Genomic DNA, 13,739 nt, shown 5'->3' with positions numbered 1-13,739 from the left:
CGTGACACAGTCTGCAGGCCAGTTTAAGACCAGAGCGCAGCTCAAAACCACAACATCACATTTCCTCCTGAAATGAAACCTATTAATGCAACACTTTAAATGGAAAAGTCATTTTAACTTTTTTAAATTTTTAACTTAGCAGAAAACTGCTAGTTAACCTGAAATGTCTTCTGTCAAGGATGAAAACTGAAAAATAATATTAATAGCAAGTAGAAATTTAAAAATTTGTACTTTAGCCTGATGTCAGGTCAATAACTTCCAGACATTTTGCTGTTTGATGCTCTTACTGTTTCCCGAAGAAGGTGAACTGTTGTTGCTCTGGTACAGGTCACAGTATTCAAGTTATCATTAATAAAACAAGTTCTAACTATAACATGTCGGAAAGTACTCAGCACTTGCTGTTCCACCTTTGATATCCGTATCCTCAAGCAGAGATCCCATCTGACATTGTTCCGCTGACTTTGGAACATGGAAGCTGCTCTGCTGTGTTCATTAACACATGACAAATTGTGTGTTAAGAGAGGTTAGATAAGTATGTGCATGGAGGATTCGATAAGAGATTATTTGGAGCTCAACCAACCCAAATATTTCATCAACTTGGAACCAGAACAAAACAGAACAGGCGTCTGGAACCCACTCGTAGTTATGAAAGGCATCTACAGCCTCTTACACTGTCTTGTCTTTAAAAAAAACACCAAATCTTGACCAAACTCCAGCTGCCACAAACTCGAGAGACATTTTCTTTCTTACTTTTGAAGTGGGGACTTTTCTGGTTCAGGTAAAGGTGGAAAATGTGTGAAATAGTGACTGGAAACGAGCAGAATGCAGATCACTGAGTGGGCGTCTGTGAGAAAAGGCTCTCAACACACATTCACTGACACAAGAGACGGACATTTTGTTGCACTGAAAGAGTTCGAGGTAAATGAGGAGGAGGAGAGGATGAAGGGGAGGAGTGGGTTTAATGGTAGCTCCACTGGGAGCAGATAACCTCTTTTTACTCTGCTTATCAGGATGAGAGCACTATATCTGCATCACACACAGACACACACACACTCAGATCTGACACTGAACAGAGCAAACAGAGCATTAAGAGCAAAGAAAGACCAGAACAGACCTGCAGAGACCAGTATGAACCAGCACACACACAAACCAGTGCAGATTATTTTCACACCAGTACAGGAAAGGATGAAACTGTGAGAAAGGATGGAGTGAAGGAAAGAAAGTAGGAATCAGACGGCAGAGAGAGGTCTGAAGCACTCAGATAAACAGGAAGTCAAGAGGATCCTTCAGAGGTCTTCCTGATCCATCTGTCTCTCAGAGGACGAGTGTTTACTGCAGGCATCAGACTGATAGGAAGAGGTTTCATCTCACTAAATACCAGGTCTGATGAGACCACTACGGGAGCTCTGACAGGACACAAAGCTTAAAACCCATCTGAACCTCTGACTTTCTTACAATGGTGCTCGAACAGTAACTGCTGGTGATTCTGCTTCTTCAGTAGCTGTTTGATCAACTTCTCTGTGATCACCAGAGGATTTTGTTGAGTTGCAGCTTATGTTGAATTTTTAACCAAATTTCTACAACATCTAATCTTTAATAATTTAAAGTGCTTTGATTGGATTGAAATGCATCTTGGGAGTTGAATCCGACTTCTGTTTCACGTCCACCGTCTTCTTCTATCATCTTTATACTTTAACCAGGAGAATTTCCAACACTTGCAGAGTTAAGAGTGAGAAAATAAGAATAATTGTGTGGTACAGAATCCTGGAGGCCGGCGATGAAACACAACTTCATGTAAATCTTATATAAAACCCAGTGTTCAGTGTTTGATGCCGTCACTTCGGCTTAGTTAACAAGCAGCCATGAAACGAGCTGCAAGAGCAGACAGAGGCTACCGCTGCTTTACAGAGCAGTAAAACCTGAGTGTGTGCCTCGAGTGGGGGTTTGGTCTCTGGAGGCTGGATCTGTGGAGAACTGCTTGTTCCACAACTCTCAGATAGAAGCAGCTAAGGGTCACAGAAGAGGAGGGTGGAGCAGCTGGGAGAGAGCCAAGGTGTGGGGGGGCTTTAGGAGGGAGAGCAGTTGGAAAAGAAGTTGGAGCAGCCTCCATCGCTCTCTTCTGTTTATCCTTTTCTTCCTTCCGTCTCTTCTCTCATTTTTTAACCTTTATCCTCTTCCACTCTAAAAACATCCTCCCTCCATCTTCTCCCTCCTTTAATTTCCTCTCTTTGCTCCACCCTTTCTACTCCTTCCAAGCTCTCTCTGCGCTCCACCCTCTGTTTTCCATCCCAAATCACCCTTTTCCTCCTTCTCATTGTTGTATCACTCCTTCATCCTGTTCTTCGCGCTCCTCCCTCTGCACCGGAGCCCCAGAGTAAGTCGACAAACTCAAACACGCCCTTAAAAAACTCCACGAGCCACAGGACCAGATGTGTTGTGAGCGCCTCACCCACCCTTCATGATGACGACTGAACTGCAGATGTTAACTCAGCCAAAACAACATTCTCTGCCGCGCCGCTTTGCTCACCCGACCTCTGACCTTTTCTTGTTCTTTTCTCTGCCGACCTCGATCACCCTGGTCCTCTGTGATATCACAGCCGTGACTATTCACCGCCGTCCGGTATTTGGCCTTTTTTTATTATGTCATCAGGAAATATTGGACTAAACAGAATTCATTTGGATACCAAGGCCTTCTCTGCCCTTTCAGCACTTCAGCCCAGCACATTACTGGAGACGTACTGACTGATGTTGTTGCTCAGTAGAAGTTATACACTTACAGTCAGTTGCTATCCTACATCTCATGTATTATTGAATCACTTAATGCACTGATAAAAAAGGAAGTTACTCAGCTGAATGGACATATTGTCTTTAGACTGATTGTTCACTTACAGACTGTTAATTAAGGAACTGGTCTGGTTCTTCTTTACAGAAGTGTGTTTAACATCTGACAGCAAAGAAAACGACACACCGGAAATAATAAAGTGGACGTTCAACATAATGAAGACTCCTAAATAATGTATATAAAGAAGAACACGAAGGAAGACTAGTGAGGATGGAAACTGATGTAACAACAGTGGGATCAGAGGAGTGAAGAACTGAAACACAACAGAAGCAGTAACGAACTGAAATAAAAAAAAAAAAAATAATAATCCTCTGGTTCCTGCTTCTTTTATCACAGTAAACTAAAAATCATTTGTTTGTACTGTTGGTTGAACAAAAACAAGATGTGACGACATCATGCTGACTTTTCATTCACTAAACATAAAGACAGAATGTGCAGATTCATTAATAATTAAATTAATCATCGTTTGCTGCACTAAGAGCGGTTGCACAGGAGCAGACACAGGCAGTACTACAGCCTCACTGTTCTGTTCTATTCTGTAGCTGTGATAATTAAAGATTTTTATATTTGATTTGATAAAACACCTGAAAATTCACTATTTCGTTTTCAGTCTGTTCAACAGAAACGTCCAGAGTATCAGCTCAGAGCTGCAGCTCTGGTCCAAAAATATCACCGACTGTCAAAACCCTCACACAACATGTCAACACACACTGCACGCAAACACTTCACAGTCCAGATTGGAAGGCCGGCTGTGTCGTCATGACGATCCATCCCATAACTCGCCCTGGCCAGCTGCCAGACTCTTTTTCTCACTCTCTCCAGCCCACAATCCTGTCCAGCTCATGTTGCAGTGCATTGTGGGATGTCAGATCTAATCTATTCCACAGGACGAGTGTGTGTGTGTGTCCAGTGACTGTAGCTCCTTTGTTAAACAGTGTGTATCCTGCTGATCAGAGCATAAAGGAGGATCAAACACATTCCTCAGCAGTGCAGGTTCACATCCGACCGCCCACCTGTCGTACTGACTCACCTGTTCATCTGTGCTGCATCACTCACACACAGTACACAGGTCTGAGTTATGACACCAAAAATACCAAGAGGTTAGAAACAACCCTGTCTAAAAAGAATCTTATTTTTGCATAATTTAAATTTTTTAATAAAAACAGTGGAAAAACAAATATCCCGATATGAAAACTTAAAACCTGTCCAACAAACAAATATCTGGGTCCAGTGCTGATCATAACTTAGTGCTAGTAGTAGTAGTACACATGTACAGTACAAGTATACAAGTAAAGCAGTAAAAGGTGAATATTTAGGATTTAGACATGCACAGTGTGCTCGGGTGGGACTGACGAGCAGGATGTATTTTAGAGAATGTATTTCCCCTAATAAGTGTCCTCACAGTGATAGAAGAACAGATGTATGTGTATGCATTCAGTCAAGGTCAGGTAGCCCCCCCCCCGTCCAATGTCATCAGACTCATTTCCCATGACGCCGAGTATGTAAAGGAATATACTGGTGTAAATCTCCTTAATACACACACACACACACACACACACACACACACACACACACACACACACACACACACCAGCTCAATGACAACTCCTCCTCAACAACACGTCCGGACAGACGTCTTCATGTCTTTGTGTCTTCGCAGCAAAAGTTGAGGAAACAATGTTTTTAATGTATAAAAAACACATTAGTCAAACGTCTTTGGTACATTTTTACATTATCTTGAGAAAATCTACATTTTCTCTCCGTACAATAAAAAATATCCGATAAAAACACGTCACTGTTCTTATGAACCTGTTTCAAAATAAAAGTCAGAACAAGACCGTTCATCTAATTCATCCTGATCTCTGACCGCGATGATGTGAAGGAACAAATGATATCACACTACAGTCATAAAGAAAGTCTCACATGCACATGATCAGATGTAGTTCACACACACACTGCAGTACATGAAGTCATTAATGGTTGTGTTACAGCTCCGCCCTGGAGATGAGAAGGGTGGAGGTCAATGATGTAAGCCTCTCTGTCGTCACAGTGAGACTGAGAAAAGCAGCTGATGTCGTTCTGCTGAACAACATTTGAGCTGAACTTCCAGGAAATCATCTGTAGAAGCTGAGATGTGCACACACAGAAACGTTTGTGACAGCCTGACAAAACCTGCAGTGAGACTTAACCAATCACAGAGACGGTGGAGCAAAGCGCTTCAGCCTGAAGCTAATAAATGAATCATCATGTTTTATTATCGGTTTGCAGAGATATTAGGCTGCACTCCCTCTGAGACAGATCAATCTGAAAGCAGCAGGAGAACAGCTGAACATCTTCTACTAATCACCACAAGAGTTTTTAAATTGAGCCACACTGAAAAGTGCTTCTCTAACATGTCTACATGTTCATGACAAATGATCTTTGTAGCATCCTCAGAACTTACTGCACGTTAGGGTTACACCCAAAAACAACACAGGCAGGATGTGAATCAAAGTTCAGCAGCAGAATGAACCACAGAAACTAACACAGCTTCATCTAACCACAAACAAATAATGAATAATAAGCCGTCAGTATAGATACAGGTATACACTGAAGCCCGTGAGCAGTTACTGTCCGTTTTCTATGTTAAATACACAATGAGTATAATTTCATTCAGGAAAACCTCAGATGTTTATCAAAGGAGGAAATCTCAGAAACAAGTCGCAGTGATGGACCCATTCAGTAAAGATCAGACACAGCGGGGCGGTCTTGGATGTTCTCCGTGGTGAGATCACACACTCTGCTGCTGTTCACATCATTCAGTCCAGGTTGGGACCAGTGGGGGCGGATCACATCCCCTCAGCAGCAGCTCTGAATCACTGCAGCAACATTCGCCTGTGTCGCTGTGGCTTCTCTTTAGATACTAGATATATCAAGGTATCTACAAGATAGATACGCCCCTTTATTATAGTTTATTTATTTTAATTATTATCATCCCTCACTGACATGATGACGTTGAACAATGAGAAATGCTGCTGTTGTCGACGTCCCCGCCCGAGTTCAAACTAACATCAACCACTAACGTGCGCTGTAGCTACAAAAACTATCGGAGGCTGATTTACAGCTGATCTGCAGATTTCCATCATCAAATGAACTTCTCCAGGACACGTGCTCAGTTCATCGTTTGACCATCTGCTGTTTCTAAAGCTAATGACTGAACTTCCAGTCTTAACCTAACGTGCACGAGGTGTAAGGAGGAGCTCAGGAAAAAAAGACATTTAAACATTTTAATGACAGCTGAACAAACAAACAAATGTAAACTTGTGCTGAGATGATTTTAACAACGATGAGCTCTGGACACTGCAGAGTTAAGTATCCCAGCGTTCACATCGCTCCTCGTTTGTGATCAAATGGTCAAATCAAAAGTTAACATTCAGCTGGCGTTGGAGCTGATGAGGTGGGCGGACGCAGCCTCGGATCAATAAAGAACAGACAGTGTGCAGATCCACAGCCCAGAGGCCACGTTCCAGTTTCAGCTAATCACATATTTCCTCTCAGTGTCTGACTGCGGACCCCACCCTCGCTTTCACAGCAACGCCTCAGGGCGTACACACATCATCTGTAGATGTTCACACAAACAAACAGGCTAAAACCATCCAGTCCACCCCGAACTAAAACTGGTCTGTGTGTTGGGACACTGTGATACAGATTCACTCCACACTGGCATTTCAGGACACACACACCCACCAGATGTTAGTGTGGAGTCTGATCACATCTGGAGGCCTCAAAATGAACCTTTCATTTATCAGGAATGTGTGTGTGTCAGAGAAATGCCTTTGGCTGCATGGAAATCTGATTACATGGAGTCCTGCTGAAGGTCAATGCAGAGCGTGTTTCCTATCAGACAGTACATACATGTGGACTATATGTCGCAGTCCATCACACACACACACACACACACACACACACACACACACACACACACACACACACACACACACACACACACACACACACACACACACACACACACACCTGAACCTGATTCTAAACCTAAAACCAGGTCTGAACCCTGGTGTCTGGGTCAGACGAGGTCTGACAGTAAACAGACAGTGAAACATTTTAAATAAAACCCTCGTGATGATGGAGTTGTGACGATCGACCAAAGCCTTTTAAAAGTTGCTATTAAACCTTGTCGACGCACCGAAACCTTCGATATTTGAGCTGCATTCAAATCACAGGACAGATCTATTCAGACGTCACTATACTAACGTGGGTTATTGGTTCCTCCCGTTCTCTCTTTCTGCAGGTTCTGCTGCCTCATCGGACGTCTGGAGAAGTAAGAGTTCAGCTTGGACAGAGTCAGAGGGAGCAGAGAACAAAGATCTGAACAGCACAGACACACTTTCAAAGCAGATTTTCTTCAGCCTCACACCTCAGTTTATTGGATTCTGTTTCGTCAGCTTCACCATTAACTGAGCCAAACGCCTTTTCGCTCACATGCAAATCAAACATGCTTCCTGCTGCTAATAACACACTGTTCACATATTTTATTCTGTGTAACTGCAGCTTGTTTCCCTCTCTGAAATTTACATGAGCATTTATGAGTGAAGCCGATTTTAAGATCCGTCTGATTTTATAAGAATGTTTTGGGAGAGAAAACGAATGATTCATTAAGTGCGATGTGTGAAAGAAGAAAAGCAGCTGAAGAAGAGCAAGAGAAATGGTTTCATGTGCGTTTGACCCTGGCTGAGGTTAAACCTGTTCCCCCTGATAAAACCCAGCTAAGTAAACACACACTATCACACACCAGACTTACAAAAAGCAGAATCACACTTGTTCGAACGTGGCTCACTGACGTCTAGGTGTTTTTTACAGAGCACCTGAAACTGTCACAGAAACAGAAGAACATCACTAGTCTGGCTGTCGACTATCATTTGTGTTCCAACATTAACAAACACATAGAAATATTGTGTTTGACTCTGATAAAGATCAGATGATGATGAACAGTTCATGCAGAAAACCAGCAAACCGCAAACAAACAGTGCTAATACTAGTTCCCTTCAAATGCAGGTCTGGTTCAGGTGTGGTACAGGTCTGGTTCGAGGTCTGGTTCGAGGTCTGGTACTGGTCTGGTACTGGACTGGTACAGGTCTGGTTCGAAGTCTGGTACAGGTTTGGTACTGGTCTGGTACAGGCCTGGTACAGTTCTGGTTCGAGGTCTGGTTCGAAGTCGGGTACAGGTGTTGTTAAAAACGAAAGACCAAACGCCCCCAGGAGATAAAATACAGACACCAGCAGCTTCACAGTCTGCTGCAGCGCTACATTTAATCACTAGACACAAATCATCGTCACTCCACGTTTGGGTTTAAAAAGACGAGACGACAGTTTGCTTCATGTGAACTAATCTCTGCACAGAATATGAGAGAAGTCGTCGACAGCAGGACTCGACCAGCACAAAGAGACACTCAGCAAACTTTACTGAAATCATTCTGCGAAAAACAATCAAACAACAAACACCGTCAGCGATTCCATCACAGAAGAAGAGGTGGTTTCTGATACTTTACAAACACCCTGCTGGTCCGACCCCCCTGGAACATAAAGGGCCTAAAGTTCCACATTGATCTACTTAGAGTTATGATGAATAGTGGAGTTAATTCACCTGTGCTGTGACGTGTTGAAGACTAATGAGACGGACACACTGATCTATTACAACACACTGATGATGATGATGAAGCTTCGAGAGCTCTGCTGTCTGAAGGTGACGGTCCGCTCCAACAGACGTCTCTATATTTAGTTGAAGCTGTGCCACTGGGACAAACCTCCTCCTCCTCCTCTTCTCGGTCGCACTGTTCCACTTCCTATCTGCCGCCGTTTTCCAGAGCTCGCCTCCCTCACAGGATTTTGCAGCTGGTGTGTTTAACTCCTGTCCTCGTTACCTCCTCACCTTCACCCCCTGGACCTCTCCTACTCCTTCCTCATTCTTCATCTCCCCTACATCCCTTCTCCCTCCTAAGCCTCCTGTCGCCTTCTTTCCTTCCTCAGCAGGTTTGTTTACACTGGAGTAATTTGATTACTTTTTTTTCAGTTTCTTTACTCAGACATTACTTCAGCTTGCAGAGCGCCAACACGCTCGATAAGCTGCATTAAGACGACTTTTTATAAACGTCACGTTGTTGTTCTGCATGTTTTCAGAGCAGTTTCTTGTCTCTTGTTCAGATTCTTTCAGTTTTTAGCACCGATCACTTCATTGCTGCTTTTTTGTGGTAGAGAGAAGTTGATCCTGCAGAAACCTGAAGCTTCTTGATGAATCCAGTCTTCGGTTCTTCTAGCACATGCTGCTGTTCTAGTTTTGTCTGTTGTCTTTGTGTTTCATCCTCTTTCCTTCTTCTCTTCCCTCATTTCTGCCTCCTCCAATCCGCTCTCCTTCTATCGTCCTGTTTTCTCTCTCACCTGTCATCCTACACGACTCCCTTTCACCCCCTTCCCTCCCTTCCCTCCTCCCTCTCAACCACCTCCCACATTATGGCTTATCTCTCCTCCCTTAACTCTCTCCTCTCTCCCTCATGTCTCCCTCCATCTTTCCTTCCTTCCTTCTCATTCTTGGGGCCTCCAGATGAAGTTTTATCCTCCTCCTCCATCCAAAGTCTTCCAGCTTAAACTCTAAGCCACAAACCCACGAGGGACGGCTAGAGATGAACGGTGAATGCAGAAAATAACCAAGAGCAACATTTTCATTTGACTTATAGTCAATGGAGAAACGTGTGTCTGAGGTAAAGAAGTGCAGAGGACGACGACTGGCGGCCTCGTTTCTGAAAATACAACTCACTGCACAGCTCTGTCTTAAAGGGATATTACACCACATTTATACAAAATCGGACTAGGACGCACGTTTTCTTTGGATTCTCTCTATAACGTTTCTGTTTTCTGTCTCAACAACAGCTGAATCTCAATTTTCAATCACCAACATCCTTGAAGTGGAAGCCATCATTCAGCTGACAGGTCACTGTGACTGGACAAAGAGTGCTCAGAGCTTCTCTTCCGTCTGTAACAAAGACTCAGTGCTGACAGTTCTCACACAGACGACGATCAAAGGATTAAAAAGATGCATTTTGCTGTTCTGTGGAGTTTCTGAGCACTTGGCTGCTGCTCGCCCTCCCTGTCCACACAAAGGAACTGGACCACCGTCCCCTCCGTCTCCTCTCAGACAAACTCAGTCAACAGTGTTCTGCACCAATTAGCACAGCAACACACTCACTGATCTGTTGAGGGAGGTGGGACAAGCTCGAGAGAGAGAGAGAAACAAAGTGAGGATTAAAAAAACAACTGAGGCAGACGAAAAGAAATAACATCAGACAGAGACTAAGTGGAAACACTTTAGTCAGAGTTTTAGTAAAGGTTGTGAGTACAGATCTTCAGGACATACAGCATCTTCCAGTGTCTCTGCTAGAAGCTGTTATGTAATCAGTACGAGTCTGAATCCTCCGTGTTCCTCTCGAGCAGCGAGCTGAACAAATGCACCACGAGTGCTTGAGTTTAATATTAGCCTGGTATTAAATTGATGAAGCTGAGGCTCAGGACTCTGCAGCACGGCCGGTGATTTACAGCCAAGTGCTCCGTCTGCATCACAGTACAGTATGTCATCACCACCACCAAGTAATTAGTGAAGTAAACAGTGAACAGTTCACTTAACAAGACTCTGCAGATGAAACATCTGATGAAAACAGACTAAACTGACACTGAAGTGTTTCTAAAGATGCCGACTGTGCAGTGTTTTGTGTTTTTCCAAAATTAAAACTACATTTCCCATGAAGCCAACAACTTCCTGTCTGGTCTGTTGAAACACAGCCAGTCTCCCCACGTGAGTGAACAGTATTTAAAACTGAGATTCTACATTAGGTAGAAAAAAGCTGTTGACTCAGCTAAATGAAAAGACACAGGACGTAAAATGAGCCAAGTTCAAAGGTGAAACTGGTTGAACTGGGTGTGAGCTGCTCATTGAACCTCATCAGTTTGTAGCATCACGAACTTTTTCACTTCTTTGATTCACTTGTTCTAGATTTAAATCCATTTCATTAAATTAGACTTTATTTAAATAAAGTCTTTAAATAAAACTTTGTTCTGATACATGTTTAGATTTCTTAAAGGGGAAATTCACCATTTTCCATGTCAGAGCTGTGCAGCTGCTCCTCTCACACTTCTCATGTCTGCTGTTTACATCAATATAAGTCTGAACTATCTTAGTCTTAACTTAATATAAGTTATAAGTTACAAGTTCACAGACTCATGTCTGTGAGAATTACAAACCAGCTCCAAATTCCTGGATCTGATTTCATTGTCTCACTGGGACATAAAGGACACACCCTCTGTGACACAGCTAAACTTAACAAATTGGATTGTGGATGAAATCTTTGTTTCTTTTTATACAGTTTATAAAAGTGTGTGAACTGCTTCAGTATCAGAAGATACAGTAATGAACCCATCGTGTGGACGTCCAGTGTCTGTGTCAGAAACCATTTCATCATCTTGTTTAAACAGAAACATCTGGTGAAAAATGAGACTCTTTACTTTGAAATCTTTGTGTTTTCAAACACTAAAGAACAAATAAAGTTCCAGTGATGGACGTTTGTCACCGCGGTGACGTCACAGAGACGAGATAGTTAGAAGAGGAAGATTAAAAACCTGAGAGGCAGCGCCGGCTGAACGCGGCCACAGTTCAAACAACGATCTGACAGATTCACCGGTGTCCTTGAACTGTGACCTCTGACCTCACCGATGTGACAGACGTGGATCATCAAAACGATGGTTCAAATCCTCCCACTTTATTAAAAGACCCTCTGTTGGTTGTTAAAGCAGCAGGAGGTGAACGTGAGAAGAACTCGACACCTCACGGTGACATTTTAAAGGCCGCAGTCAACAAGTTGACAAATGTTCCCAGTTGCTGCTTCAAAGCAACAAAGAGGAGGGTGGGGGAGGACGAGACGAGGGGGGGGGGGGCGACAAGGAGTGAATAAAGAGAAGACACGAGAAGAGAAAGGAGGAGAAGGAAACTGTACGAGGGAGAATGGAAAATGAGGAGAAACCAGGGTGGAAAGAAAGAAAAGAGGAAGATTCAGAGGAGAAATCAGAGAACGGAGGAGGAGGAGGAGAGAAAGCAGCAGCAGCTCAGCCTGGATCTGATTACATAATTACTGTGGAGGATTTGAAACCAGGTCTGCGCAGTAAAAAAAAAGAAGCTGCAGTTACACAGAAACCTGCAGATTTCACAGTGACAGAACCACGACAGGCACGTTACCACTAACTCACACTGAGACAAGACCCAGAGCAGCCACAGGAAGAACCCAGACCAGAACCCAGACCAGAACCCAGACCAGAACCCAGACCAGAACCCAGACCAGAACCCAGACCAGCACAGAATAAAAGACTCAATGTGCATTTAGGTCAGAACGGGAGAGTCGCAGTGAAAGTACAGAGAAGGTCACTGCAGGAAAATCACAAGCGTTGTGGGAATATTCTGAGGCTGAGGTCAGCAAAGAGTCCACTGCTGCACCACCTCCATCACCACCTCCATCACCAGCTCCATCAGGGAGACAGGAACAGAATCCTCCATCAGTTTAGACCTGAAAGAGCTGCAACAACAACAGAGAGCAGCGGCAGCTGTGGCGCACTAAATCCAACACACACACACACACACACACACACACACACACACACACACACACACACACACACACACAAACACACACACACACACACACACAACACACACACACACAAACACACACACACACACACACACAACACACACACACACACACACACACACACACACACACACACACACACACACACACACACGACAAGTTCAACAACACGACAGCGACGAGCGAGAGAAAGCTGAGACACAGCCGGGAGAGGAGTTCGCTGCCCGGCTCGTCTTTGCGCCAACAACCCGCTGAACCCGAGCTCCGGCCCGGACTGAAGGAGCACACATCCCCGCCACACAGCCTCCGTGGAGGTGGATGCTTTTCCCCCCTGAGCCGCTGAATCAGTGAAATCAATCCGTGCACAGACTGAACGAACCGAGCAGCGGGATAAAAGACGCGGACCGGCCCGGTTCGACTCGGCCCGGGTCTGCACTCACCTGGAGGCCGACAGAAGCGCAGAGGAGTCCGCTCGGAGCGAAGGACGGAACGGACGCACGGACCGAGGAGCTCGGAGCGAAAACAACGCAGCAGCACCGAGTCCTCAAATCCACCAATCCCGCTCCTCCTCCCCGCCCCCCGCCCCCCGCTCCGGCAGGGCCCGGACTGCAGCGCCCGGTGCGCTCGGTTCATTCACCGCGCAGGCCCGGAGGGGCGGCGCTGCAGCCGGACGGGGACTGAGCAGAACCAGGACTTGAATCACTGCACATGTGTTTTAATAATCGTATCTGAATGGAAACTCCCATTTATTGGATCTGTATTAAAATATTTAATTGTATCTTTAAGTGAAATCTGTTGGATCCTGTTACACAAATAAAGGTTCTGATTAATACTGTAGCTTTAGGTTCAAAGGTTAAATATACAGTGACAGACTGACAAACTACATCAGAACCGAACTAATGCAGCACAAGTGAGAGAAATCACATGTTCCCTCTGAGGCTGAGATCAAATCTTTAAAACTGAATAAATGAGTAAACTGTCGGTTTGTGCTCATCAGTTCTTCAACCAGCTGTTTCACGACTGCTCGTACACTGTTCACCTCCTTCACCACCTCAACCAGCTCTTCCTCCAACTCAGAAGAAATAAAGTAAAAGTGACATTGCACTTTTCAGTTCATCGGTTTCACCAGCATCTCTCCGCCCCTCAGGGCTGCAGTGGGAAAGATATGAAGCGATCCCCGCTCCCAAAATGCGACTGAGAGGTGGAGAATCCTC

The 13,739-nt window shown here is 44.4% G+C and overlaps 1 protein-coding gene across 2 annotated transcripts in view; it reads right to left on the bottom strand.

Annotated features, from left to right (window-relative positions):
- Nucleotides 1-13,087, bottom strand: part of LOC113159398 (spectrin beta chain, non-erythrocytic 1-like) — an 87,158-nt gene extending 74,071 nt beyond the window's left edge. For both annotated transcript variants that reach the window (XR_003298621.1, XM_026356060.1), the window contains exon 1: nucleotides 12,966-13,087. The gene's annotated coding sequence lies outside the window, so the exon portion shown is untranslated. The remainder of the gene's footprint in view (nucleotides 1-12,965) is intronic.
- Nucleotides 13,088-13,739: the final 652 nt, after the last annotated feature.

This window comes from Anabas testudineus, chromosome 15 (genome assembly GCF_900324465.2).
Source record: "Anabas testudineus chromosome 15, fAnaTes1.2, whole genome shotgun sequence".
Classification (NCBI taxonomy): domain Eukaryota; kingdom Metazoa; phylum Chordata; class Actinopteri; order Anabantiformes; family Anabantidae; genus Anabas; species Anabas testudineus.
The sequence above is the reverse complement of the archived record's forward strand: the minus strand, read 5'-3'. Positions and strand labels throughout refer to the sequence as shown.